The 27,533-nt window shown below is 41.4% G+C and overlaps 1 protein-coding gene across 1 annotated transcript in view; it reads right to left on the bottom strand.

Moving 5' to 3' along the window:
* WBP11 (WW domain binding protein 11) overlaps positions 1-27,533 on the bottom strand; it is a gene marked incomplete in the record, with an annotated part of 1,089,603 nt that overhangs the window by 1,023,670 nt on the left and 38,400 nt on the right. The window contains 2 exon segments of the mRNA XM_044068181.1: positions 4,628-4,663; positions 21,532-21,584.

Below are 27,533 nucleotides of genomic sequence, written 5' to 3'. Positions count from 1 at the left end.
GGAAGGATGGCCCAGGTACATGTCGTCCAACTGAATCCACCAACAAAGATGATTTCTGCATACCCAAGTAAGTTTGACTGGAAAGGACAGAGGTTGTTGCAGAATAGACCACTGAACAGCTAGAGTCCACTGGAGAGCACGCATATATAGAAGCATGCCATAGTAGCCAAGACTATGGCTACTGTCATCAAACATACAGCCTGAAGACCAAGTCTAGATGGAGGAGCAGGATGTTCAAGGATTTGCTGTACCTGAAATTGGATTGCATCTATATGATGTGCAGGCAGAGCAGCAATCTGACTTTGTGCTCAGCTGGGTGCCGATGAACTCTAGACTCTGTACTGGGTGTAGTCTGGATTTGGAGATGCTGACCATAATTCCTAGTGTTTGACAAAGTCGGAGGAAAAAGTCCCTGGACTGTTCCAAGAGATACCTGGTTGGGGAGGTGAGGAGCTAGTCATTTAAATATGGGAACGCTAGGAATCCCAGTGGTCACACAGATGAGCTGCTACCACTGCCATCTTCTTCTTCTTTTGGCTTTTCCCGGTTAGGGGTCGTCGCAGCGGAACTCCGGTCCGCTAATGATTGGCAGTGGATTTTTTTACAGGTGTCGAGGTGCCAGCTCGACACCCAACCTTCAACGAAGGCATGCCCATTCTATGCATGTCTTTCGAACACCACTCGACCACGGGGAGGACATGCAGACTCCACACAGAAGGCGCTCCAGCTGAGAATCGAACGGGAGAACCTCTTGCTGTGAGGCAACAATGCTACAGCTGCTAGCATACACTTGGTAAATACCCTGGGGGCTGTGGTGAGACCGAAAGGCAGAGCTCTGAACAGATAGTGACCACCTCCCAACAGAAAGCACAAATATCTTCGGGAGTGTCTGTTCGTCTTGATGTGACAGTAGTCCAGAACATCAACTGAGCACATCCAATCATCCTTGTGCAAAAACGGCAGGATGGACTGAACCATGACCATTTAGAACTTTGACTTCTTCACAAACTGGTTCAGGTTGCTTAGATCCAAAATTGGTCTCTGGTGTTCTGTCTTCTTTGGCACTAAAAACAACCTGGAGTAAGTTCTGAATCCTCTTTGGTCTGGTAGAACCTCCTGGATGACTCTTGTCCAGCAGCTTTTGAATCTCTCGAGCTGCAACTTCTCTCTGACTGGGTGAGGCATCAGAAAGCTTTCTTCTTTTGGTTTGGGGAATCTGTAAAACTAGTATGAAATAACCTCTGAATATTACTGGTGTAGAGGTTAGCATTGTCACCTCAAAGCAAAAGGCTCTTCAATTCAATTCTCGGTTGGGATGCCTTCTGTGCAGAGTTTGCATGTCCTCCATGCAGTCATGTGGGCTTCCGCCAGGTGTTCCGGTTTCCTCCCACACTCTAAAGACATGTAGTAGGTAGACTGGACACTCTAAATTGGCCATAGGTGTGAGTGCATGTGCGAGTGAGTGGTAAGGATGAACTACCATGGCAGGTCTAGCCACCCAGTGGTGCAGGAGGCTCGAGATGATTGTCACTATTGAAGTGACACCCCAACCCCGTGTGCAAAATGGGAAAAACGGGTTGAGGATGGATGGATAGATTAATTTTTAACACCCAAGAATCTTTTGTTAAGAACCCCAGGCATTTGGGTGCAAGGATAAGTGCCTCCGACTGCCTCCAGATGTGAGCAGTTCAGCAACCCTTCAGGAGAGCTGAAAGGGTCTATCCAGAAAGGAATCTCGGAATCCCTGGTTTTGCAGACCTCGTCTGCCATGAGGATGGCGTCTACTATTTGAACTCCCCCCATCTGCCCCCGAAGGAGCAGTCTCCATGCAATTCCTGCAAAGAACCCAGAGATTTACATAACCACATTTTTTTGCCGCCTCTCCGATTCTGGGAAAAGGATCGTTGATGGGGTAGAAAATTGAATCCCTATGGCAGACAGGGTTCTTTCTTTCCTGTTCACTGTGGAAGAGCTTTTCTTTAACAGAAGGGCCAAACATGGACATTCCATCAAAAGGAGCAATGATGAAAAGACTTGAAAGGCTCCACAAAGTCGCATAGCCGTGTCCAGGCATGTCGCCATAAGGCAATGCCTGAAACAGCAGCCTGTGAGGTACCCTCTGCAGCATGGGACATAGACAATAGAGTGGCCAGTTTTGAGGATGACCTTTTATTGCCCTCCATAGACATGGACTCTGAGAGAGAGGTGGAAAGCTCCTTAGTCAAATCCCCTCTACAGCCTTGTAAAGTGTGCTAAATGATTCATGGACTTCAAGGCCTGGGTCATTAAAGCAAATATGTGTTTTTTTCAAATCTACCCAACGCCCTCGACTCTCTATTAGGGGGTGGACAGACTAGCTCTGCTCAGCTAGCTGTTTTTTTTTTTTTTGTGGCTGCTGCCACAACCATGGCATCAACAGAACTCTTTTGCTCCAATGGCATCTGTCCTTCTGTGGTGCTAAAATTTTGTCTAGATGTCAGGGAATTGGTTCTACATAGCCCATTTCCTTCCACGCCCAGCAAGAGACTAAGTCAATAAGTTCATTAGCCAAGGGAGTCACTCGAAACGTTTCTAAATAATAGGTACTTACAAATACGCATAACTGAAAAACGCTCCTGAGAGAGGATCCATGTCTGGGTGAGATGACAGCAAATGAGATCTGAGGTACTGTAGTCTAGCTGGGAAATTGTGGGTAGAGGGAGGAGCTAGAGATTTGGATCCATAAGTCTGAGATGTGTGGCTGATTAGGATCTGTAACCCATACGTTGAGGAAGAATGAAAAGCACAACATCAAAGAAACTGACCATAACGTGTAATGACAGTGCTCAGGTCAATAAGATACTGGTCTAAATAGTATAAACAGTGCATTTAGAAACAAAAGAGTCATCCTTCCACTGTAAAGAGCAAGCAGTAAGGTTGCATCCAAAGTAGTATGCACAGTTCTAGAGTACAAAGCAAAAGAGGTAACTTGCTGGAAGAAAGTGTGCAAAGCAGACTTACAAAAATGTTGGATTTTGCATACATTTAATCAACATGACTAAAGACATTATGTAATGTACAGGTTTTAAGCTGTTAAGATATAGGGACCGGTGCACTTTGTATCATCACAAACAGGAACCCCCATTCCTTCCTGCATCCCTTGTCATCCTTTTCTCACTGTTACCCATTTCATATCAACAAAAATGCACTTTAAAATCAAGGGACTGGGGGAGTTAGGACATTAACAGTCTTAAAAAGCTACATACAAATAAATTAGAAGGAAAAAAAGGGGAAGGTGACTTGAACTGAACACACCAAAATTATCTAGGACAAGAAGAAGAAATGTAGACTTGAACATCAAAGATAAAAGGAGAGGGGAAAATGGATGAAAAAAGGGCATTTCAAGTCAAACTTGGGGGTGGGGGGCACTTCAGAAAGGTGGTAATGGAGTCCAAAAATGTACTGCTGAAAAGGAAAATGACACAGGGAGACCGTATGCTCATTAACATTACTATTCATTTATTTTAATGGAAGACAGTACAAGACCAAAAAAAAAAAACATGAAACAATGACCATCTGATTAGGACACCGAATAAACCTTGAATTAATAAAAGAAAGCATCATTTGGGTTGTAACAGTTTAAGCATGAAGTCCCAAAAAGTTTCTAATTTCTGAATCTCCCCAGAGTACTGTTACTGTACATTTTAAGGTGCATAGATATTAAAAAAACGGTCAACCCCCAAACAAGACATTTCATCACGGTACTAAATGTGTGCATAATTGAAGTGTGTAATGTTTAGTATGATTTCACCATTTTTAACCTCATTTCTCTACTTCCACAGTTCAGACGTCATCTATATGCTAGTATTAAGTGCTTTACTGTGGTCATTTCCTAGCATTTGCAGACATAAAAGACAGACATCAATGTTTTGTAGAGGATTAGCAAGTGTAACCTGTTTTAAAAGAAAATTGTAACCAAAAACTAAAAAAAAAAAAAACAGCCTGGCTTCAGGTTGCAAAACTTTGCCCATATGAGACTACAGCATTAAAGTAACTGTTACAAAGTAGCAGCAGTAACAAGCATGTAAGTTTAACTGCACTAAACAAACTTGTTTTGATACAGAGTGTTTGCATGCATGCTTATGTATACTTACACTTTTTTGTGTCAAAACAAAAGTTCATTTTACAACATTTTGAAGAAAAAAATAAGTCTTAAGAATGACTTTCAGACGAGGAAGATAAAACTTACAGGGATGTATTTACAGCATTAATACTAATGAATGAGCAAGGGGGCTTACTTTGAGTTTGAGCTCAAACTATGCTGAATTAGCATAGATAGGTAGGTAATTGTGAATTAGTTAAGTAATTGCCGAACTGTTAGTACAATTTAGAAAAAACTAAGCATTGTTAGTTTAACAGTGTGACAATTACATAACCAATTTACACTAAACTTGCCTATACTAATCCAGCACAATTACAGTGGGAAACCCAAAATAACATAAGCTCATCCTGCCCATCCATTAATATTAATGCTGCAAATAATGTTCAATAAGTTTAGTCTTCATGTAATGAAGCCATTTTAAAAACAGACTTTTAAATTAAACAACTTTTTTCTTTTACATAAAAAAGTGCTTGCAGTGTTTCTCACCTTTATATGAGATCTTTAATCAGCAGAGAAACAGACCTAGGAACAAACAGAATGAATGAATGAATGAAGAGATGCCCGAATGTTAATACTTGTGGACCAAAAAAATAAACATGAAAGGTTATACAAACAATTTTCAAACTGTTTATAAAAAAAAAAAGACAGAAGGCAAAGATGGTAAATGTCAGCAAAGCAGCTGTGGCATGAATACATAACAGTAAATAAATTCTCTGTTTCCATCTGACAAATAAAAATCGTAACGGAAACATCATAAAGAAGTCAGCGACATTAAACAAAAAAAACAAAAACTTGTACAATATTACAATGAATGCAATTTCATCTGTAGTTTTAAGATTTTAGTATTTCATCCAAGAGTCTGCATCCACACATGCCCTCTTACCTGGTCAACAATCAAACAAGAACTTGAACTTTTGTAAATCAGCTGCTAGTCCAGCAATTAATGGCAAGTGATTCCACTGGACAGCCCCATGCAAAACAACACAACCCCCTTTTTTAAACCAGAAAAAAAAAAAAAAAAACTTTTCTACTTCTGACATCACATTATTGCTCTTACAGCAGCCTGACTCAATTTCCAGGCCACCCTAACCCCTCCTCTTTTATCCACCCTGCACAGTAGCAGAAGACCCAATTTCCATATCTCTCAAGCCCTCAAAGACAGAGCAATAGAAAATCAGAATGGCGAAAGTAGACAATAGAAAAAGAATATAGAAGCCACCTCTAGACCCAAATAACGGGGGGTAAAGATGGAGAAAGTAACGAAGAACAGGAAACTGCAAATGCTGATCTACCATTATCATACACAACTCTCATATCTGAAGATGGTAGTTTCATATCCTTCACATGTAGAACAGAGTCCCAAACTAACTGCTCATGGGCAGAACTCCAGAAAGGAAAGCCCAGAAAAGTATGTACTTCAACAGAACACTTGTGTAAGACACAACCTGGTAGCAAGAGGCAGATGTCCACTTTGTGACTATGGTCACAAAATCCACAATGTCACAAGCATATATTGTCATATGGCAATAAGAAGTATGTGAGCTCATATTATGCAAAATTCCAGCAAAAATCTGGAAAATGACCGTTAAGCTTCAGCAACTATTCTTCAGCCATTGAAGGCTGAAGTTACATAACACTTACTATCAAGTAGCTTATAGAAGAAGCAGATCAGAATAACAGCCTCTCAAAAAGTAATACGAAAGCTGTGAGGAAGAATTAATTCAGCTATAGGAAAGGATGCCACAACAGAGAAATCGCTAGGACACACACCTGGAAGTGGTTTGTACAGCAGCAACTAACAACCATAAGGAGGAAAAAGCTAAACCATGGAGTGAAAGGAAATAGCTTTCCAAAGAGCATAAACTTCTGATGCCTCAGAGGAGGAATGTCACACAGATTAATCAGGTGAGGTAAGACAATACTTACTGTAGGAAGACATCCACCATAGCCAGGTAACTGTATCAAAAAGGAGTGAACAATAATTGTCGCCCAAACCATAAAAGGAAGCTGATTCATAGGCAAGTACTACACTCAGTCATTGTATTCAAAAGTTCCCTCCAGCCTAATGGAGGACAATAAGAGATGGAGGTAGAATTTGAGGCTGCTCATCCTATTATCTAGGTGGATCTATATTAGAACATCAAAGTTTAAAAACTTCGAATGTTCTAATATCGAACCCTATTCAGGGAAAGCTGAAAACATCCAACATACAGAACAGCAAATTTTTTCCTAGGGAAAAAAATTGCTGTTCCAAAACACATACACACAACACAAGCACACCAAACAAACGGCAATCCACACACATACACCTAAAATCTTACACCTAACCCTACACTAAACTATACACACACCACTAACTATCCACTTCAAACCCTAAAACCCTAAGGTCCGTCACTATCGCACACTCACCTCACCCACGCCCTAACCCTAACTCACCTACCCCGCCCTAACCCTCACGTCCACACAATCGCACACTTACCTGACCCGCACCCTAACCCTAACTCGCCTAACCCGTCCTAACCCTCACGTCCACACAATCACACACATACCTAACCCGCACCCTAACTACCCTAACCCGCACTCAATCGCACTTACCTGAACCCGACACATAACTTTCCACCACAGCGCTGAAAATACCGAAGCAACAGAAATGGACAACCAAAGTCTTTCCCTAGGAAAACATTTGGTTTTCTGTTGCTTCGATATTTTCAGCTTTCGCTGAATAGGGTTCGATATTAGAACATTTGAAGTTTTGAAATTTCAATGTTCTACGATAGACTCATCTAGGTTTACCTTAAAAGAGGCAAGGATGCCACTCTGCTTGACATGTACCAAAAGTTTATTTCAGAGGGAGGGGATACTTTGGGATATAGGTTGATAAGGGAATGCTACTCTACCTGCCCTGAAGGGCTACTTTTAACCTAGCCAATAACCTGAGATCAGAATCATATCTTGCATCTTGTGTCTATGAGGTGAAGACCATACCGCCAAACCCAAATATTCAAATATTATAGGTTCAGAGGTAATCTATTACACTTTGTCTAACTAGGTATTTGAGAAACAATTTGTTCTGTGTAGAAACAGGAGGTCAAAGAGGGTTGGAGAAAGTGCTGTCAGTCTGTCCTCAAAGAATTTTAAAGCCAATAATAATCTTAGTTAGGAATCTCTGAGGTCGCTCAAGTTAAGTAATACATGTATATACACACACACACACACACACACACACACACACACACACACACACACACACACACACACACACACACACACACCAAAAGGGGCATTAAACTCATTAAATTCAATAATGGGTCTGAAGCAAAAGGAGTAAGGGGGAATTAGATTTATTTGGATCTAGAAGATGTGTTTGGAAATGAGATGAGCCAGAAAGAACGCTTTCCAAATTACTGCAGAGACATGCTGTTCAAAAGATAAGGAATTAATATACAAGAACTCAGATCCCAGACAACTGTATCTGATGCAAGGTATGTCACCTATATGGTATGAGAAAATGTTAAACTTAACAAAATTAACTACAGAATATTTTTTTTACATCTAAATTTGAAACCATTGTCCCCGCACCAACTGTAAACATGGTATAATAGGTTACAGCAATTATGAATCAGTAGATCAACATAAAATCAGTTTACATTGTCTACAAATTTGGACAGCTAAAGACCAGGAGTGTTGACCTGAAGGTCTGAAAAATTGCCAACTGAGAGCTACCTCCAGGCAGATAACCCAAGTGTGATGACTGCAACAGTGAAACACGAAGAACATCTGATACGGGACCAAGGTCAAACGATTTTCAATGTCCAGATTAGACACATACCTGACATAATAAATTCCATAGCTTTACATAAAATGTCAGTAAGACTAATGGGGTTGGTGTCTACCAGGGTCTGTGATTAGGCCATCCTTGAGTAAATGCATTACAACAGATGCTTTCCAGGCCTCAGGAATGTAAACAGTGGAGAGGCTTGGATTAAACAAGTTAAGTGGTTTGTTCAGACAGTCTATCAGGAACCATGGATGAGGAGGTTCTTAGTTTTCAAGAGGGCTGATGGCTTTTGTTCTACAGTACCATAGTAATTAAAGAGAAGTGATTGGGACTGTGGAATGACTATAAATTATGAGTGAAGTAAAATTTGCACTGAATTTGTCAGCTATGATATTAGCTATTTACTTTGGGTCAAAGTGTGCTGTATTACTGTGGACTACCTCCAAACACTGTTGGGTGTTAGCTCTTAACTTCTTGACATAGTCAAAGAATAGTTTGCAGTTATTTTTGGTTTTAATGTCTATTTTAAGTCCATATTTAGTTTTGAGATTCTTACTAGTTTCCTTAAACTCTTTACTACTTTGCTTAAGTGTGCTATTAAGGTAGGTGGAATTAAACTTCTCATCATTAAATCATTTTACTTTTTGTATAATGTATACAGGTATTCACAACAGGGATTTATTTTTAAACTTTGCCATACCTGGTGCAGCAGGGATTTATTTTTAAAACTTCTCATATTTAGTGCAGCTGGAGATTGCTTTATCAATACAACTAATTAAGCAGGGGAATAAATAAAAGGAATTAGCAGTGACTATAATTCTTCAATGGATCCTACTGTTACTTGGCAACCTAATAATATTCCACATTAGGTGAAGGTGGTTTGCTTTTGAGAAAACCATAAACACAGAGACAGGGGAAATGCCACCAGTTTTAAAGGAAAAGGGCACTGATTTATAGTCTGATGTAACAAAAGGAAGATGATACACGTGGCAGTGATCAAGATGTAGCCATATCTTTGAGAAGATGATCAAGAATATTGGGTCCAGTTGTAAGGTGGTTAACTATCTGTACAAGGGAGTTGAAATGTATAATGTCAAGGAAGTGTTGGGCATGCCAACCACTGGCAGTGTAGTCAACCCGTTTACTGATGGGTAATTTAAAGTCTCCTAGCAGAATGGTGTTGAGTTTAATAGTTAAGATCCCTGTCATGCTCAGAAGAAGACTGTGTGTGTTCTACAGCTAGCTGTAAAGTGGCAATTACATTTTATTTAGGGGGTTTGTATACCTAGGAGTTCACATTCAGTGTCCTTAGGAATGTCATGAGGTGTCGTCTGACACTTCCCCACAACAGTTTGAAGGGCTGAAAACATAAAAGGCATTACAACCAGGAAGATAAGAATATAAATCACAGTCATGTACAACCTCATGCCAGTCTGAAAACAGAACCTACATAACAGGGGGGAAGAGAATAGGGTCTCAAGAAACCAGCAATGCGAGACCACCAAGGGAAAGTACCATGCTAGAAAATTAAATAAGATGACAGATGATGTGCTGGGATATCAAGGAATGCTGTACTCTTGAGTTAAGTAAGAAGGTGGTTGTAAGAACAAAAAACAAAGGCTGAGATGGACTTACAGTCTGAATAAAACCACACAGCAGCTACCATAAATGCTGGTCAGGAGAGGAAATCTCCACATACAGGCTTGCTGGCACTGTCTGAAGCAGGTGCAAATGCACATGCAAGTCAAGGAATATACACAGAAGTAGACAAGGTACAGAAAGGTTTAGGAGGACTCCCCGAAAAGCCCACAGTCAAGACAGACTGGAGCCAAAAAGCTGTAATCCACAAGACCTTGGAAAATGTCATAACAAAAGGATGTCACAGAAGAAGAGGGCCAAACCACTGACTTACCAGAAAAAAAAAATCAGAGAGACAGGCTAAAATATGTCTGACCAGTGGAACAAATATGAAACGTGGATATTACTGAATTAACTCCTGCAAGAGAGTATGACACAAGGATTAGGAAGTTACTGTACATACCAGTCAGGAGGAGAAGGTAACCTCACACAACACAATTCCAGTATCACATAGTCCCACCACAACAGCGAACCAAACACATAAAAACACAAAAACATACTCAGAGGCTTTAAATAAAAATCTACCTAAGCAACAGAGACCTCCAAAGCAGACATCCAAGCAAACACTACCCCAAAACAAAACATGTACAACACATAGCACACAAAGTCAGTGTGCCAAGCAGTCACAGCCCTTAAGGCTGAATAACACACCTGATACTCTTGTAATAGGTGACTCTATTGTCAGACACACTGACGTCCCGCTCACCAGGCTGAATAAAGAGAAGGTCACAGTGAGCTACCTGTCGGGCGCTAGGATCCGCCACATAACGCAAGCACTCAGGTCACTCCAAAGCAAATACAAATATGACTCAGTCATTGTACATGCTGGCGTGAATGACCTGAGATGTACCTCCCTCGACTACATGAAGAGAGACAGAGGAGCTCTCTGATCATGTAGCCCAGGCCGGTATGACCCTGACCTTGAGCAGCATCTTACCCTCACCTAGAATGATGCCACAGTATAAAGACAAAATTATCGATTTTAACAATTGGCTAAAATTTTGGTGTCATTCAAAGGGGATCCAGTGTCTGTCAGCCTGGGATGACATGCTCGACAAGCCACGTTGCTTCTCTAGGGATGGCTTGCGCACCTGTCACCCCTGGGCCTTCGGATATTGGCAAAGGCTCTTGCCACCCCCATAGTGCCTTTTTTAAGCAAGGCTCAAAAGTCGAACCCACCTCCATAGACAGCACAAGGAACAAGAAACTAAGGGTAATGCTGCTAAACGCCAGAAGTCTTAACCTCAAGATGCACGCACTCGAAGCTCTCCTCAGTATGGAGAACATCGATATCTGTGCAGTGACAGAAACCTGGTTCAAGGCTCCAGAGAGCACCCCAGCACTACCAGGTTATACCTCATATCATGCTTTTCGGCCCCAAAACCCGAACCACAAAAGGAGGGGAAGTTTCCATATTTATCAAGGATATCCACACCTCCAGGTTAGTGGCACTGCACGAAGTATTGGAGACCATCCATGTGCAACTGACAGTGGGCAAGACTGCTTTTCAGTTTATAGCATCCTACAGACCACCCTCTCAAAGTCGGGAATCCCACTCAGCTTTCCTGAAAACATTGGAGAACATGAAGATCTCTCCGAACACCATTATATTGGGCGACTTCAACTACCCAAACATAGACTGGGAGCATTACTCAAGCCCCAGCACCTTAGCCCAAAGGTTCCTGGAATTTATAAACTCATGCTATGGAACAACTAGTCACCACTCTCACAAGAGGAGAAAGCATACTAGACCTGATCATTGCCAACATGGGGACTCTATGCTCCATACCAGAAGTATATCCCTCATTGCTAAGATCAGACCATAAATTAATTTCACTGGATATCCACATCCCGACCCCACCACCAGCCCAGAAAACCACAGTGAAAAACTTCTCAAAAGCGAACTTCACACGTCTCAAAACCGAAGTGGAATCCTTCAAGGCCCCAGGGCCAGTGGAAACTACGGCCCAAACTGCAGAATCCTATATAAACGCATTCTACGGATATCTCCAGGAATGCATGGATCATGCTATCCCAAACAAAATCAAGACCCAATAATCCAAAGGCAGGCGTCCAGTCTGGTGGACCCCAGCCATAAATAAACTGTACAACAGAAGGAGGAAGCTACTACATGATAGAGCAAAATCCCTAAAAGGGAAGGCATCTCTGATCAGTACTAGCAAAAAATTACGATCCCTCATAAAATCCTCCAAGGCCAGTTTCGAGAGAAAAATTGCACAGGACACTAAAGACAATCATAAGGCTTTTTTCAGTTATGTTAGGAACCTGGGATGCAACTCCCAGACTTGTTCTGGGTTGATTCTAAACGACAAAAAATACACTGAACCCACAGACATCACCAACATCTTGGCAGACAGGTTCAGTGCAAACTTCTCCACCCCCTCCCCCCAAAAGAGCAAGTATCTATCTCGGCAGAGTGCAGCCTCCCAAACATCTCTGATGCTCAGGTGAAGGCCGCTCTCTCCAAAGCAAAAAACACTGCTTCCATGGGACCAGATGGAGTCCCGGGTTGCGTCCTACATGAACTCCAAGAAGAACTAATCCTGCAAGTAAAACTGATGTACAATCTCAGCCTCACTACAGGATATGTGCCCAAAGAATGGCGTACAGCAACAGTGGTCCCACTCCACAAAGGTGGCGCCTTTATGGACCCTGGAAACTATCGCCCCATATGCCTGACTAGCCTAGTCTGCAAAGCTATGGAGAGAATCATCATGGAACTCATAAACAAAGACATTGGGGACCTACAGACACTAGATCCTACCCAATTTGGCTTTGTCAAGGGCAGATCCTACCTTTTGAACCTGGTCGACTTTTTCGAAACAGTCACCAAGGCCATAGATGAAGGGAAGGTAGTCCACACAGCCTATCGGGACCTCGCAAAGGCATTTGACACAATACCCCACTCGGGCATCATAGATAAACTATCCAGCCTAAATATAAACCCCTATGTCACAAGATGGGTTGCAAACTGGCTCAAAGACAGAACCCAGAGTTGCTGGAACCATGTCAGACTCGAAACCGGTCACAAGTGGCATCCGACAAGGTTCTGTCCTGCAACCTCTCTTGTTCAGTATTTACTTTTCTGAGGTACAGGCCAACGTGGGAGGACTATGGCTCACCAAGTTCGCAGATGACTGCCAACTGGGCACCATAATCGACTCTCCAGCTGACACAAACATCCTTCAAAAAGGTCTCGCAGAGACGGATAACTGGTGCCAGAGCCATGGTCTAAAGCTAAATGCCAAAAAGTGTATAGTCATACCCTTTGGCAAAAACAATGTGCCCACAAATTACCACATAGGTGGTAACCCATTAAGTACAGAGAAAGTAATTAGGGATCTGGGTACCCAAGTTGATAGCAATCTCTCCTTTGACAACCACATTGCCAAAGTGGTTAGAAAGACCTTCTACATAGCCCACCTCATCATGAAAGGATTCACATCTAGATCAAGAAAGGTAATCGTGCCCTTTATTCATCCCTCATCAGGCCCATCATAGAATACAATGCCCCCTTTGGGATGTACCTTACCCGACACCTGCAGCAATTAGAAAGACCCCAAAAGTACCTCACCAGGAGGATCAAGGGACTCAAACAGATGCCATATGCTGCTTGGTTAAAAACTCCAGCTCTACTCAGTTGCATACCGCCTACTTGAGCGATCTATGCCTGACATATAAAGCTATGTGCAACCCAGAATTAATGGACATGCTCCACCTCAGTAAATCTAAATCCCTTAGAGCCACGCGCTCGAGGGACTTGAACCTCAGCACAGAAATAAATAGAACATGCTGAAGGGACAGATTCATAACCCAGAGGCTCCCTTCGCTCTGGAATAGAATTCCAATTCATGTTAGGCAGACCACCTCACTGACTCTCTTCAAGAAGACTCTTGATGAGTGGATGGAGGATCATAGGTTTGTCCCGGGGATTACTTCCGTGTCACTATTAGACAGAGGCACAGTAAACTAAACTTTAAAAAGGGCACAGTATACTCAAATCAAGGGGTGGCATAAGCCAAACACAATCGGGCTAGGCTTATAAATGCCCCAGGGCAGATAGCCTAGTATGAACCTATGTGGAGCTGCGCTGAGGGATGACACGAGGATAATCCCCAAGGGACATATAAATACAAGCCCACACAAAGTATCAAAGGCTACAGACAGGACAGTCTCCAGATAAAAAAGGCAAATTATATGCAGACACAGAAAGACTTCAGTACTGAAGGGTGTTAAATCATCTCCCACCTGAAGGATAAGCAGTACCATTCCAAGTTATGCAAGGGAACAGGAAAGAACTCTGCAACAACTGTTAAGCAAGGGATGGTTTCTCCTAACAGAACTCTGACAGATGCGCAGAACTAAACACAAGAGTGCTCTGTGCAACACTGTGACAAAATAGAATATTTGCAGACACATATGAATGTAAGTGAATTAGAACAGCCCCTACATGCGAAAACAGTATCTAGGACGTGAACAGTGAACAAGCAAAATCTCACCACATACTTTCTGGTAATAAACTGTAAAACCAAGTTATAAATGCATGATGATGGTTTAACTTGGTGACAAATGGGCCCCAAGCAAATATCAGAGCTGCAAAGAACTGGACTAAGTCACAGGGCAAGGCTGAGAAAACACGAGTCCCAGCTCACCCCCAAGGGAGGCATTGGAGCATTAGGGGCAGGTAGAGAGCAAGGTAATCGGCTCAGAAGACCCTGCATCACAGGTCCTAGCAAGATGACAGAGGATGTGCTGGGATATCAAGGAATACTGTACTCAAGTTAAGTAAGAAGGTGGTTGTAAGAACAAAAAACAAAGACTGAGATGGCCTTACAGTCTGAATAAAACCACACAGTAGCATTTGCACCTGCTTCAGACAGTGCCAGCAAGCCTGTATGTGGAGATTTCCTCTCCTGACCAGCATTTATGGTAGCTGCTGTGTGGTTTTATTCAGACTGTAAGGCCATCTCAGTCTTTGTTTTTTGTTCTTGTAACCACCTTCTTACTTAACTCAGAGGACCCTGTATCAGACCCCCAAGCATGGTCCTTGCATGGCCAACAGGCTCCAACAGTCTCTAATGTCCTTGCATTAGACAGCAGGGAAAATCTTACTGAAGGCAAAAGCTCTATTCAGTCTGGAAAAAAATGCAAAGAAAGTGAAATGCAGGATCACTACAAAAACAGCAGCATTTACTCTTAATGCTGCTAGTACTTTAATACAAAGGAAGAGAAAACCTCAGATGAGCCTCATGTTGTTCCCCTTGCTGGTTCAAGTTCCCACATGAAGGTTCAGAAGGAATACCCAACTGACTCAACAAATACATTATAGTAGATACGTCACCAGATACTCAAGGGGATATCCTACATCACCACAATGATGACCCACTCAGGAAAAGAAAGATGATGGAAAGCACAAGAGGTAACAAGAATGTCAACCTCACTATGCCAGGTCCCATTAAAATAACAAATCTGAAAAGAGTGGAAAGTAAGAGGAAAATAATACGCATCAGAATATCAAGATTACTAAAACAAGGGCAAGCAAGAAATAAATACCTTTCCCCTATCTAGGTAACAAAGTACCCAAATCCTTGCCATACACTGCCAAGTGTCACATGAAAGAGGTGTTACTGTGGCAAAGAAAGGAAAGAAACACGGTAGCCATGTACTTTCCATAACACTAGATCCATTCATGTCTGACTGATGGAGCATATTGGTCCTTGAGCTGCTTGTCAGATATGAGCTGGCAAAACTAGTGTTCTAACCTCATGGTCCTTAAGAACGGTTTTCCCACAAGACCCTTATGTCTGGAGATGCAGAGTGAGTTTGATACCAAACAGTGAAAAAGGATTCAAGGCAATGCATGACAAAGAGATATATATCATTCAGGTCTTACAAAGTGGGGGATGGTGGGAAGGTTGTCCTATTGGACATACATGAATGAAAAGATCCATCATTATAGCTAGTACATCACTGCAGTATTATATTCATTCTGTCCATCCGATATGACTTATGGGTCAGAATCCCAAGCTAAAAGATATCCGAGTGGCATCAAGAAAGGAGTTCCCTGAGAACAGTAGCTCCAAAGGAAGCCCTACATCTCAATACAGCATCTAATTTGTAGTGCTTTACAAAAGTATGCAAGGCAGACCATGTTGTCACCGCACAAATCTCATCAATTGAGGAATTTCTAAAGAAGGCTGCTGAAGTGACAACAAATCTGGTGGAAAGAGACTTGGGTTTGTATGGTACAGGACAACTATGAATTGAGTACACATGAGAAATACAATCCAAAAGTTATTTAGAAGAGTGACTTTGGACAATTGTAATCTCAATTTGTTGAATTTGTTGACTGAAAGGAGATGAAGAGCTACGAGTCTTTCCTGAAAGATTTGGTTATGTGTATGCAAAAATCTAAGTTACCTACACATATCCAGAGTATGTAAGATATATTAGTCTTTATTTGAATGCTTTGGAAAAAAGACTCATAAAAGAATTGGCTGGTTTGCATTTATCTAGGAAGCCACTTTGGTGAGAAAGGAGGGATTGGTATAAAGTGATACTATGTCTCTGTGAAACACCAAATAAAGGACTGTAGAAAACAGGGCCTGTAACTTGGATACTCTCCTAACAGAAGTGATTACCACTAGCAACATTTGCCAGCTCAAAAAAGGTTTTGTTAGGGTTTACAGCAAAAAAAAAAAAAAAAAAAAAAAAAAAAAAAAAAAAAAGGGATCCCATGGAAGCACTGGTTTCCCGACTGGGGGTCAGAGTAGAAAAACTCCTTTGAAAATGGACTTGCAAAGTTTAAGACAAGCCACGGAGCAGCCTTCCTGACCAATGTGAAAGTTGGAAATAGCTGCTAACTGTACCTTAATTGTACAGAAGCTGGAACCAGAGTTGAACACGTTAGCCATGAAGTGCAAAACATTTGGAACATGAACATAAAAGGGATCAATGTCCCAAGACGATGCCCAGATCATGAATCATTTCCACTTTCTTCAATCAAGTTTGCTACTAGATTCCTTTTGAAAGGAAGACAGAATCCTAATTACGTCAAATGATAAAACTGGATTATTGGCCATCACTGTTAGTGGAGAAACCAAGTGGTCAGACTTAGGTTTCTGAGGTGCAGATAGGTCTTCCCAGATGGGTGGGAAAGATGATGCTGTCTAGGATCAAAGAACTCAGGGGGTGGTGTCTGATGTGAGGCCATATCAAGGGAAAACCTCACTGCCCTCTACTGACCCAGGCAAATCTGATCATGACAACTTTGCATCTGATCACTTTCTGAAAAAAATCTGAGAATTTGGGAAAAAGAAGGGTAGGATAAATTAGCCCTGGAGGCCACTGCTCGACCAGAGCCTCTCTCCAAGGCTGTCCATCTACAGGTATCATGACAAATAAATTGCTGCATTTGGTGTTGAATGGAGAGTCTAATAAGAGTGCAGCAAGACTGGTCACAACGGCTAAATATTTGTTGTGCTACCAGTGGACAGAGGGACCACTCATGAGGCATTAGGATAGACCGGTTTAGCCTGTTCACAAGGCAAATGAGATTTCTGGGAAAGTGTGTTGCAACTAGAAAGCAATGTAAAGCAGTCATCCACTGTCATCATCAAATAGGCCAGTCACAAGTGGAGTCCCTGAGGGATCAGTCCTTGGGTCCACTCCTTTTTGGCATTTACTTCTCTGAAGTCAAGGCCAATGTCAGTGGTCTCTGGGTGACAGTTTCCAGATGACTGCAATTAGGAGCGGTCATTGAATCTCACAAATGTTCTCTAGGAGGGACTGACGCAGACAAACTGGTGTCAGAGCCATGGACTAGAACCAAGTGCCAAGAAATGCATAATAGTATCCTTTGGGGAAGTCATCCACCCCTGGTAACTACTATATTGACAACACACCCCTTACAGCTGACCCAGTAGTCAGGGACTTAAGGACACCCATAGATAGCAATTTAACCTTTGACCATCACGTATCTACAATAATGAGGAAATCATTCTATGTTGGGTAACTTATAAACAAAAGTATGGCATCCAAGTCCAAGGAAGTCATTGTTCCACTGTACTTGGCATTCATCAGACCTATCATTGAGTAAAATGCCCCCTTTGGTAGGTACCTAACCAAGCATATCCAATAATTGGAACGTCCACAGAGGTTCCTCACTAAAAGAATACAAGGCGTAAGTAAAATGTCCTATGCAGACTGCCTCAAAGCCCTATCCTTGTATTCTGTCTCCTACAGGCTTTTGAGGGGAGATCTATGCCTGGTATACAGGGCATTGTCAGACCCCACTCTGACAGACCTCCTGCATATCGACAAAACAACCAGCACCAGAATTACCCATTCTAAAGACAAACCTTGCCTGTGATATAAACAGGACCTCCTGGACAGAGAGTTTTGTATCCCAGAGACTACCTAGTCTATGGAACAGGCTCCCCATCCACGTGAAGCAGAGTTCCTCCCTAACCCAATTCAAATGCAACTTGAACAACTGGATGGGAAAGAGGAAATTCATTCCTGGTTTGGCACCTACGTCTCTAATGGACATAGGCAACCTGTACATGGTTAATCTCCCAAGCCCCTGCTTGTAAATGTTTCATCTCTCAAACCCTGCTTACACTCATCACAGGTATCAGAACTTTTCAGAGATTTGGGATGCATGGCTAAGCTTAAAATTGCCTTAGTGGTCATTAACCTAGTAAACACCTACAAACCTATCACTGCCAGGTGTGAGGAGTAAGATCTGGTTCCCCCTGCTTGTTGATCTACCAAATAACTGTTACACTGTCAGCATGGATAAAAATCACCCTGGAGGAAGGCAGTCTTGTAATGCCTGCAAAGCCCACAACTCCAAGACACTGATGTGAAGACTGGCCTCTTCTGGACTCCATAATTTTTGGACCATCTTCCCATTTTAATGCCCCCACCCCACCTCACTGCAAGGGGGTATTCAGTCACTACAGCTGCCAGTGGCTGCACGACAAATTGTCTCCTGGAATACATGTGGGGGAATCTAGCCATCATCGTAAATGTTGCTTGCAAAGGTTGGTTAAGATAAATCAGGTTGAGAAAGCTTAGCCAACTGAGCCTTTAACATCCACCTTTGAATCCTTATATGGAATCAGGCCAGCTGTACCATCAGAATAAATCAGGTTATTAGTGCCTGAACTTGGAAGTCTAGGGCAGCTGTAGGAGAGCTGGAGAGAGGGAAATGGATGGCCTTTATTAGTCATTTTGTCAGAGGGGAAGACACTATGGACACAGCTGCATCTAGGTGACATCTGATGAAATGAATGGCTTGTGTCCTTTGAAGGATAGATTTCTAGTGGTTAATATATATGCCAAAGGACAGAGAGCTGGAATAAGGAGTCTCTGGCTTTAACTATATTCCACTGTTGGGGCAGCTAGGAGCCAGATGTCTATGTAGGAAAAGACCTGAATCCCACTAAGTTGTAGGTAAGCTGCTGCTACTGCCATGCATTGGTGAACATCTGAGGGACTGTGGTAAGACCAAACAGCAGGGCTCTCAACAGGTACTGAATGGCTTCTAGAGAGAAGCAAATATATTTCCTGGACACGTCAGCTACCTTCATGGGGTGCTAGGCATCCTGGAGATCTACATACCTCATCCAATTGTTTGCCAGTAGGCAAGGCAAAATTGACTAATCTGTGACCATCCTGAACTAGGTCTTCTCTGTGTAACTGTTTTAATGACACAGATCCAGAACAGGTTTGAGGTCCCTATTTTTCTTCAGAACCAAAAGGAAAGAGCAGTTGTGCAAGATCTTTACCATAAGAGGTGTCCTACTTTTCACTGTTGCAGTATTCTTTACTCTTGGGATATCCTACCAAGGACACTCAAATGTCCAGCCCGTATACCAAAGCCTTTACACCTTTCAGGCACCATATGACAGACGTATGTCCTATATGCAAGATGTAAGGTATATATGTAATGTGTGAGTGTCTAATTTTCAGAACCGAAGTATCTTAGAAGTAGAGCAACCCCAGGAGGAAAGCAAGAACATGTACATCCAGGAAGGAAAGAAGAAAGAGAAAAGGATGTAAGAAACGCATTCTAGGCTAGATGGAAGGCAACATAAAGTTACAAGGGCTAGGAGGGAGAAAGACAGAGAGAATACTGCAGCAAGAAGTATGATATCTACTCTGATCTTACACAACTGTACTATGTTTTTCCTTATTACTGTTACAGTATTTATCAAAGAATACATTTACTGGTTGGTGTGTTTCATTTGTACTGTTGCAGTATTCTTCACTCTTAGGATGGTACAAAAGATGCTGGAAAATATGGGAGGAGGAAGCCACAGAAGTACCCTCCAAAAACCCATGAAGGATGGGCCTGGCCCTAGAAATGACATCTAGTTTGTAATGTATAGATAACAGATAGATGTGTAGGCTATAGATAAGGGAAAGGAGGTACACACGGCTTACCTTGACCTTGCTAAAGCATTTGACACCATTTCCCATTTGGGTATTATTGATAAGCTCACCAGCCTGGGCATAAACCCTTACGTCACAAGATGGATCACAAACTGGCTCTCAGACAGATCCCATAAAGTAAGAGTAGCGGGATCTATATCCGAATCCAGACCAGTAACGAGTGGTGTGCCTCAGGGCTCTGTCCTGGGGCCCCTCCTGTTTGGCATATACTTCTCAGAAGTACAGGCAAGCATGGAAGGGCTGTGGCTGACTAAGTTTGTGGACGACTGCAAACTGGGTGCTATAATAAGAGTCACCGGCCGACATGGAGATCCTCCAGAAGGGCCTAAATGAGACTGATGCATGGTGTCAAAGCCATGGTCTCAAGCTAAATGCAAAAAATGCGTAGTAATCCCCTTTGGAAAAAACAGAGTACCCTCAAACTACAACATAGGAGGTAATCCCCTGAAATCTGAAGAAGAAATAAGGGATCTAGGGACTCAAGTAGATAGTCAGCTTTCCTTTGATAACCATGTTGCCAAAGTGGTTAGAAAATCCTTCTATGTGACCCATCTGATCACAAAAGGGTTCGCATCAAGATCTAAGGATGTGATGGTGCCCTTCTGCTCTTCCCTCATCAGACCCATTATAGAGTACAATGCACCAATTGAAATGTACCTGGCTAAACATCTCCAGCAGCTGGAGAGACCACAAAGGTACCTAACCAAGAGGATTACTGGCCTCAAACAGTTGCCCTATGCAGCACGACAGAAAAAGCTAAGACTGTTCTCTGTTGCATACCGCTTTCTCAAAGGCAATCTCTGTCTAACTTACAGAGCCATGTCCAACCCAGAATTGTTGAACATGCTCCACCTTAGCAAAACCAAATCTACTCGAGCTACACGCTCTAGGGATATAAACCTCAACACAACAATGAATAGAACATGCTGGAGGGATAGATTCCCTTCGCAGAGACTTCCCTTACTATGGAACAGAGTCCCGATCTACATAAGACAGAGCCCCTCACTATCACTCTTCAAGAGGAACCTTGATGAGTGGATGGGTAACAGAAAGTTCACACCAGGGATCACACCAACAGCACTACTAGATAGGGGCCAAGGGTACTAGCTGCTAGTACAAGGGTCTAGAGAACTACTAAAGGGGCAGTGAATACCGCACAACGTGGCTGGGCTAATATATGCCTTCAGGCAGATAGCCCAGTACCAACCTATGAACCTATGTTTGGTGAAAATATAAACAGAAGGCCAAGCAGTACCTTCAAAGATACATCAAGTATCCAGGACACTGAGAGGTTCCAAGATGGTCGCCAGTCATTGAACACACACACAGTGTTGTTCACAACTCCTGGCAATACTATCCATCCATTAGAGACAACACCAAGCGACAAAACCAGTTAGAAAACAAGTAATCTGCCTAATAATCAATGTAAACTGCTCAAATGGCGTCATTTCTGGCAATCAACAGCTAATAACCATCTTTGAAAAATCAGTACCTGAAATGAAAGTACCAGCCGTGTGTTTCCAGGCCTTCCCGGTGGATCAAGACCTAAGTAAGAGAAGATTAAAACAATTTCAAAGACAATGTCTATTCAACCTGAACAAATGGAGGCACAAACAATTAAAACTAAACTATCACTAATTGCCTCCAGTGAAAAAAGATACAACTTCTAAGCAACAGAAAACTAATAAAACACAAGACACCACTAAGCTGGCCTTGAGATCCAAAACAGAATCGTCGTTCTCTGTGCAGGATTTGAAAACAGCCCTCCAACCTCTTTAATTAGAAATTCAAAACTTTTCAGTTAAACTCTCATCATTTGGGAACAACTTAGACCAAATGATAACACGAATAGAACAAAATGAAGGAAAAATAATGGAAAATGAGGGTAAAATTGAAGCAATACAAAGGAATGTTAAAGCTAACAATACCACTTTAACTGAAATTCAACAGAAATTAATCAATCTGGAGGCTCGGAGTCGGAGAAATAATATACTAGTTCGGGGAGGGGGGGCAGGGAAGTCTGATAACAGTCAACTGCATTCCATATTAAAGGGTAACAGTCAACTGCATTCCATATTAAAGGGTCACTATCTCAGATTTTTTGCTAGAGGAGTTCAATTACATTTTAGTACTGTGCAAGTCACATGTTCACTTAGAGGCAAGGTTTTCAAAGAGCCTTTTTAGCATACTACAGGTCAGATTACACAAACTTGCAGTGGGGGTTATTATAGAAAGTGCTTAGAACTTAGACTTGCAGTTTGTCCTTTTGTATTTTCCTTCCCCCCACTCATGAGCAATTAAGATTTGTTGAATGACTGGATTTTACTCAACTAGAGATGCTATCTTCTTGTCACACATAGACCTGGAGCCTCTTTAGCAATGAAGTGACAGCTACTTTACTATATACTTGTTTTTGCAAAACTGTGACTAATAATTATTCAAGCAAGCCTAGGCAACAGTATTTTTCAGGCTTGTTGCTACAAATCTTTTTCCCTCCACTGGCAATTATTTTTCATACGGTCTATTAGTGTTGCTTGTCAGTGTGTGTGTGTTGTAGGTTTCCCTCATTTTACAGCACAGCATTCCTTGAGACAGTTGTGCCTTGCAAAGAAAAATGTTGAGTAACAAATGTCCAAATATTCTAAAAGAATAAAATATTTTGCATATTTACTCTAAAAATGTCATGCAGCTTTGGAACTGAATCTAATCAATGTTCTAAAAGTATTTTCTCATTAGCTAATGCTGTATGTTGTCCTTCAGAAATCACACCATAACTATTTCTCTAATAGTGACTCCATCCTACTGTATTTCTTTTCTCACTTTTTTCTATCATTCATTGTGATAAAATGTTTTCAGCTTTCACATCTTTCCTGAATGTTTGACTGAAGTACAGTTAATTTACACCGATTAGCATTTAAAAGTTGAAGCAAATGAAGTCTATGCATTTCCCCATATACTTTTCAGTACCATTCCTAGTATATTACAGTAGGTAATTACAGGGGCACTTTTACTAAGGCAGTAAAAATTAAGTGCTGCAACCAAGGGAGCCCGCAGGATTTTTTGCAGGGGGGTGCAAACCTAGAGCCCCACCCACATAGCTCGCCCCGCCCCCTGCCAACACAGCCCCGCCCAAGTCCACCCACCCCAAGCCCCGCCCACACAGCCATTCCAGTGTCCCATTACTTGGCTATTTCTCCCCATTTACTGTAGACACTGTTCAAATCTGTGTGCATACTGTTTTATGCTTTAGTTCTACAATGATTACAGGCAGTTGGATTTAATTTACAACTTTTATTTCAAACATTATAGCCCAAACACTGAGGCATTTACTAAACCTAAATAAAGCAATAGTCTTACAATGAAAACAGACTTGGCATTAAAGCTTCTCTACTTTTGAAACTCACATTCAATGAAACAGCATTGAAACCCACATTCAAAGAAAATGCATCTGGCCAGTGGCAGGTTATTTACCTTTGAACTGTTTTCAAGCAATAGGCTCCTTGCACACCGTTAGGGCCATGCAAAAGTTATTTGATTTACCTGATTGTATTAATTATAATATATAATTGAATTATATCCCTTGTATTATACAGCAGCACTTGTTTGAGTGATTCTGCTGAAGTAAAAGTAATCTGAATAATTCCACATTAAAGATATCTGAAACTAATGAAGATGTTGTTGCTAGAAAACAACTGTATATTTCAGTGTTTCATCTACAAATTCAGTGCCTGTTGCCGTCAAAGAATAAATTGCCTATGTTAAATTAAAAATGGTAAGCGGGTATATTGCAATAGAAAATGGATGATAAGCTGAAAAACAGGTTCATAGTTATTAGGCATCTCATCCAAAGGAGGACATCCTGAGGACTGCAGCATACAAATGTATATGCTGTAGGAATAGAACCTTAAGCCTTTACATTAAGATGCAAGTATTCTACTTGTGGTGCTACTAACATAGCTTTAAAACTTTATACCACAATACAGATACCATTTGCTAAACAAAACAGTTGCACATTGTAAATAGACTTGGCATGAGCAGCAGTGAACTTAGCTTCCTTAAAACTCACAGTTCCTTGAAAATGCACTTGAAAATTCCACCTGTTAACTCTAACTTGGGCATTTCACTTTCTCACAAACATACCACACCCCTCAAGGCCTCAACCTTAGTGCAAGAAATATGGACAAAGCCTAAAATAAATAGGGACAGATTATAAATATGGCTCTCAGAAACTTAGAAAATTGCAAGAGTAACAGGATTTGTGTTAGTATGCATTTTTCTAAATGACATGACATCTAAAACTGAAATGTCTCATTTAGCAACTTCAATCCTTTTAGGAGGAATATGGGGCAAAAATCTGGACAGCTGAGGGGTATGCTACCTCCCTCTTATACACACACCAAATAATTCTGGTCAGACAAATTAGTTCTGGGAAGGTTGCACTGAATGGCACCGTGCTTGAGCTGAAGTGGGTGAAATCCTGGTAGCCAGTGATAACTGATCTGCAGCTCAGCAATGTGGAGCATTAAAGCATTTTTAGCAGAGCATTGTTTCATCACTACCTATTGTGTTTGCACATAAGCTGTAGTTATTTTAAACATTTGCCTTTTTTGATTACTACAGAGTACATTTACCCACCAGAGCTATTGTGTTTTGACTTCAGTGTGGAGCTGGTTGTTGCAGGGCTTGGCTTTTAAGTAAGGTAGCTATGCTTATTTACCATATACCATTAAAGCCACCCTGACCCAACTACAAGTGTACTAACACACAGACACTGCTATAAGACACTGGTATGCAATAAAATGTAATGAGCTTCTGAAAATACTGTAATCCTGTCCTTTTATTACAATGAATATAAAATACTTCGAAATAAGGTAAAAGCTCATAATCTTGAACCGACAAAACTACTTTTCCACACTTCAAAACAATAATAAAATCAAACCCTCAGAAATTTTGGAAAGGTATCTCTACTCTACTTAACCCCAGCAAACCAGATACCCCTACCCCAGACCCAAACGCTCCTGACCAAGACTTGGCTACCCAATTTAACTCTTTTCATTTAATCCATTTCCAAATTAACGTCATCTTTCTTTAACACCACTACATTCTCCAAAACTCCCTTACCATCCCCAACCATCTCTCTACCCCACTCTGCTACTACTTCCTCATTCCCATCTACTAACTCCCATCCCTCCACTCCTCCTACTACTTCATCAGCTTCATCTGTCCCTAATTCTCCCTCTTCACACTCCTTTTTTCTCATTTAAACCTATACCCACTTCTACTATAAAGAAATTCCTTATGAAACTGAAGCCATGCACCAATGCTCCTGATAACATCCCTTCTGACTTTCTTAGCAAAGCTGCTGAAGCAATCGCTTACCCTATTAGCATTTTAATCAACCGCTCTATCCAAGAATGTATAGTACCCCAAGTCTGGAAAAGGGCCTTTATCATACCTCTACATAAAAGGTGGCAACAACAACGTTACTAATTTCCGCCCCATAGGTATTCTGTCCCCATCTCTAAACTCCTAGAAAAGTGTATCCAACTACAACTCCTTCCACATCTCTTAGATAATCACCTACTAACTCCCACACATGGATTCAGACCACATCATAGCACTATGACCGCCTCCTCTCCTTCCTTGAAACTAAATAAAGCCCGCGACTCTGGCCAAATTGTTTCTACCCTACTACTCGACCTCTCTAAGGCCTTTGACACTCTCTCACAGCCTGCTACTAACTAAACTTTCTAAACTTAACCTATCTCCCTCCTCCTTGAACTGGTTCTCCAGCTACTTATCTAACAGATCTCAAGCAGTCAAATGGAAAAGGCCACCTCCTCATTTCTAAATACTCCTACTGGGTACCCCAGGGCTCTATACAGAGTCCCTTCTCTTCAATATATTTATAAATGATTTCCACAACTCTATCCCATTCTCAGACATCATCCAATATGCCGATGATTCTGCTATTATCTGCACTGCCACCTCTATCCCTCACTCCTAAAACTGACTCAAGATGCTTTTACAACAACTGAGCAATGGATGAAAAGGAATCACCTAGCACTCAATGCCTCTAAAACCAAATTAATGTTATTCACCCTCTAAGGCAACTTCTTTCAATATAAACACATTCCACATCTCTAGACAAAATAATCTACCCTGGAACTGGTGTCGAGACCAAGTTACTTGGGGTCCAAATTGATAACTAGCTCAAATTCAACTCCCACCTACAGTTAAATATCAAGAAAATCCATCAAAAACTTGGTATGCTTTACCGACAAAATCATTACCTTACACCTGCTACCAAAATCACCCTCTACCTCATTTCTTATCCCCTCCCTTCTCTATGGAGCTCCACTCCTAACTAATCTACAGACCTCTCTAAAAACACAACTTTCCTCTTGCTACAACAAAATTGCCAAGTTCGCTACCAACCACAAGTCCTCCACCCACCACTGTTCCTCTCTCCAAAAACTAAAATGGCTAGAGCTACCCAGTTCTCACATATACTCAACTAAATCTTGCACATAAGCTCATTTTCAACCCTCCCTTTGTCCCTCCCTTTCATCAGCCTTTAAAATGCACCTTCCTGCTAGAGTATTAAGGTCCAACAATCAAAATCTATTAGAAGTATATAAACCAACTCGTCCCCAGGCAAAATCTTCTGTCTTATGGCCTTGCATGCCTTTGGAACTCCCTACCACCTTCCATTCGCACCACCCCCAACCATTTTATATTTAAAAGATCTCTTCACTCACATCTAGTATCCCAGTGGGAATGCTCTTGCTCCCACTCCACATTAACACTTGCAAACTCCATCTTCCTTCTTCCTCTGTTTCCTCCTGCAACTTTCCTAATTACCCACCCTAACTCATACATATTATTCCTACAATTATCAGAAAGAATATACTAGGCCACACTTCCCAAGTATTGCTTCCCTAATCGTTATTGCTTCTCAGTACTTTTGTGCATTGCTTCCTAATATGTTATTATTCCTCAATATTGTCATGAAATGCTTCCAAATATGTTATTTCTCAGTGCTTTGTGCTAAATTTCCTTTATTCTGTATTACCCATTAATTTCATCACTAGATTGTACTCGCTCTAGTTTTTGTTGTATTATTTGCAAATTGTTATTTCTTGTATGATTAACTTCTGTGTAATTGTATAATTTGTATATCTATTAATAACCTACTTAGTTTTGGAGCTTTTCTCCCCAGGACTCCATTGAAAACGGGTTCATTTGGCCCAATGGACTATCCTGGCAAACCAACTGCAAATAAAATAAATAAAATACTGTCATATGCATTTCAATGCCCAAGGCTTATACATTATCTAGTCATGTAAATATTCTCTGCATGGCAACAACGAAAAGGCTTTCAATGCTGGTAATTCTTTAACAATATACTTACTAAAGCTTACTTGCATCTTACAATATCCGACAAGCTTACTAAAGCTTACTTGCATCTTACAATCTCCGACAAACTTACCT

This window comes from Protopterus annectens, chromosome 1.part0 (genome assembly GCF_019279795.1).
Source record: "Protopterus annectens isolate FY-2018-M chromosome 1.part0, PAN1.0, whole genome shotgun sequence".
Classification (NCBI taxonomy): Eukaryota; Metazoa; Chordata; order Ceratodontiformes; family Protopteridae; genus Protopterus; species Protopterus annectens.
The sequence above is the reverse complement of the archived record's forward strand: the minus strand, read 5'-3'. Positions and strand labels throughout refer to the sequence as shown.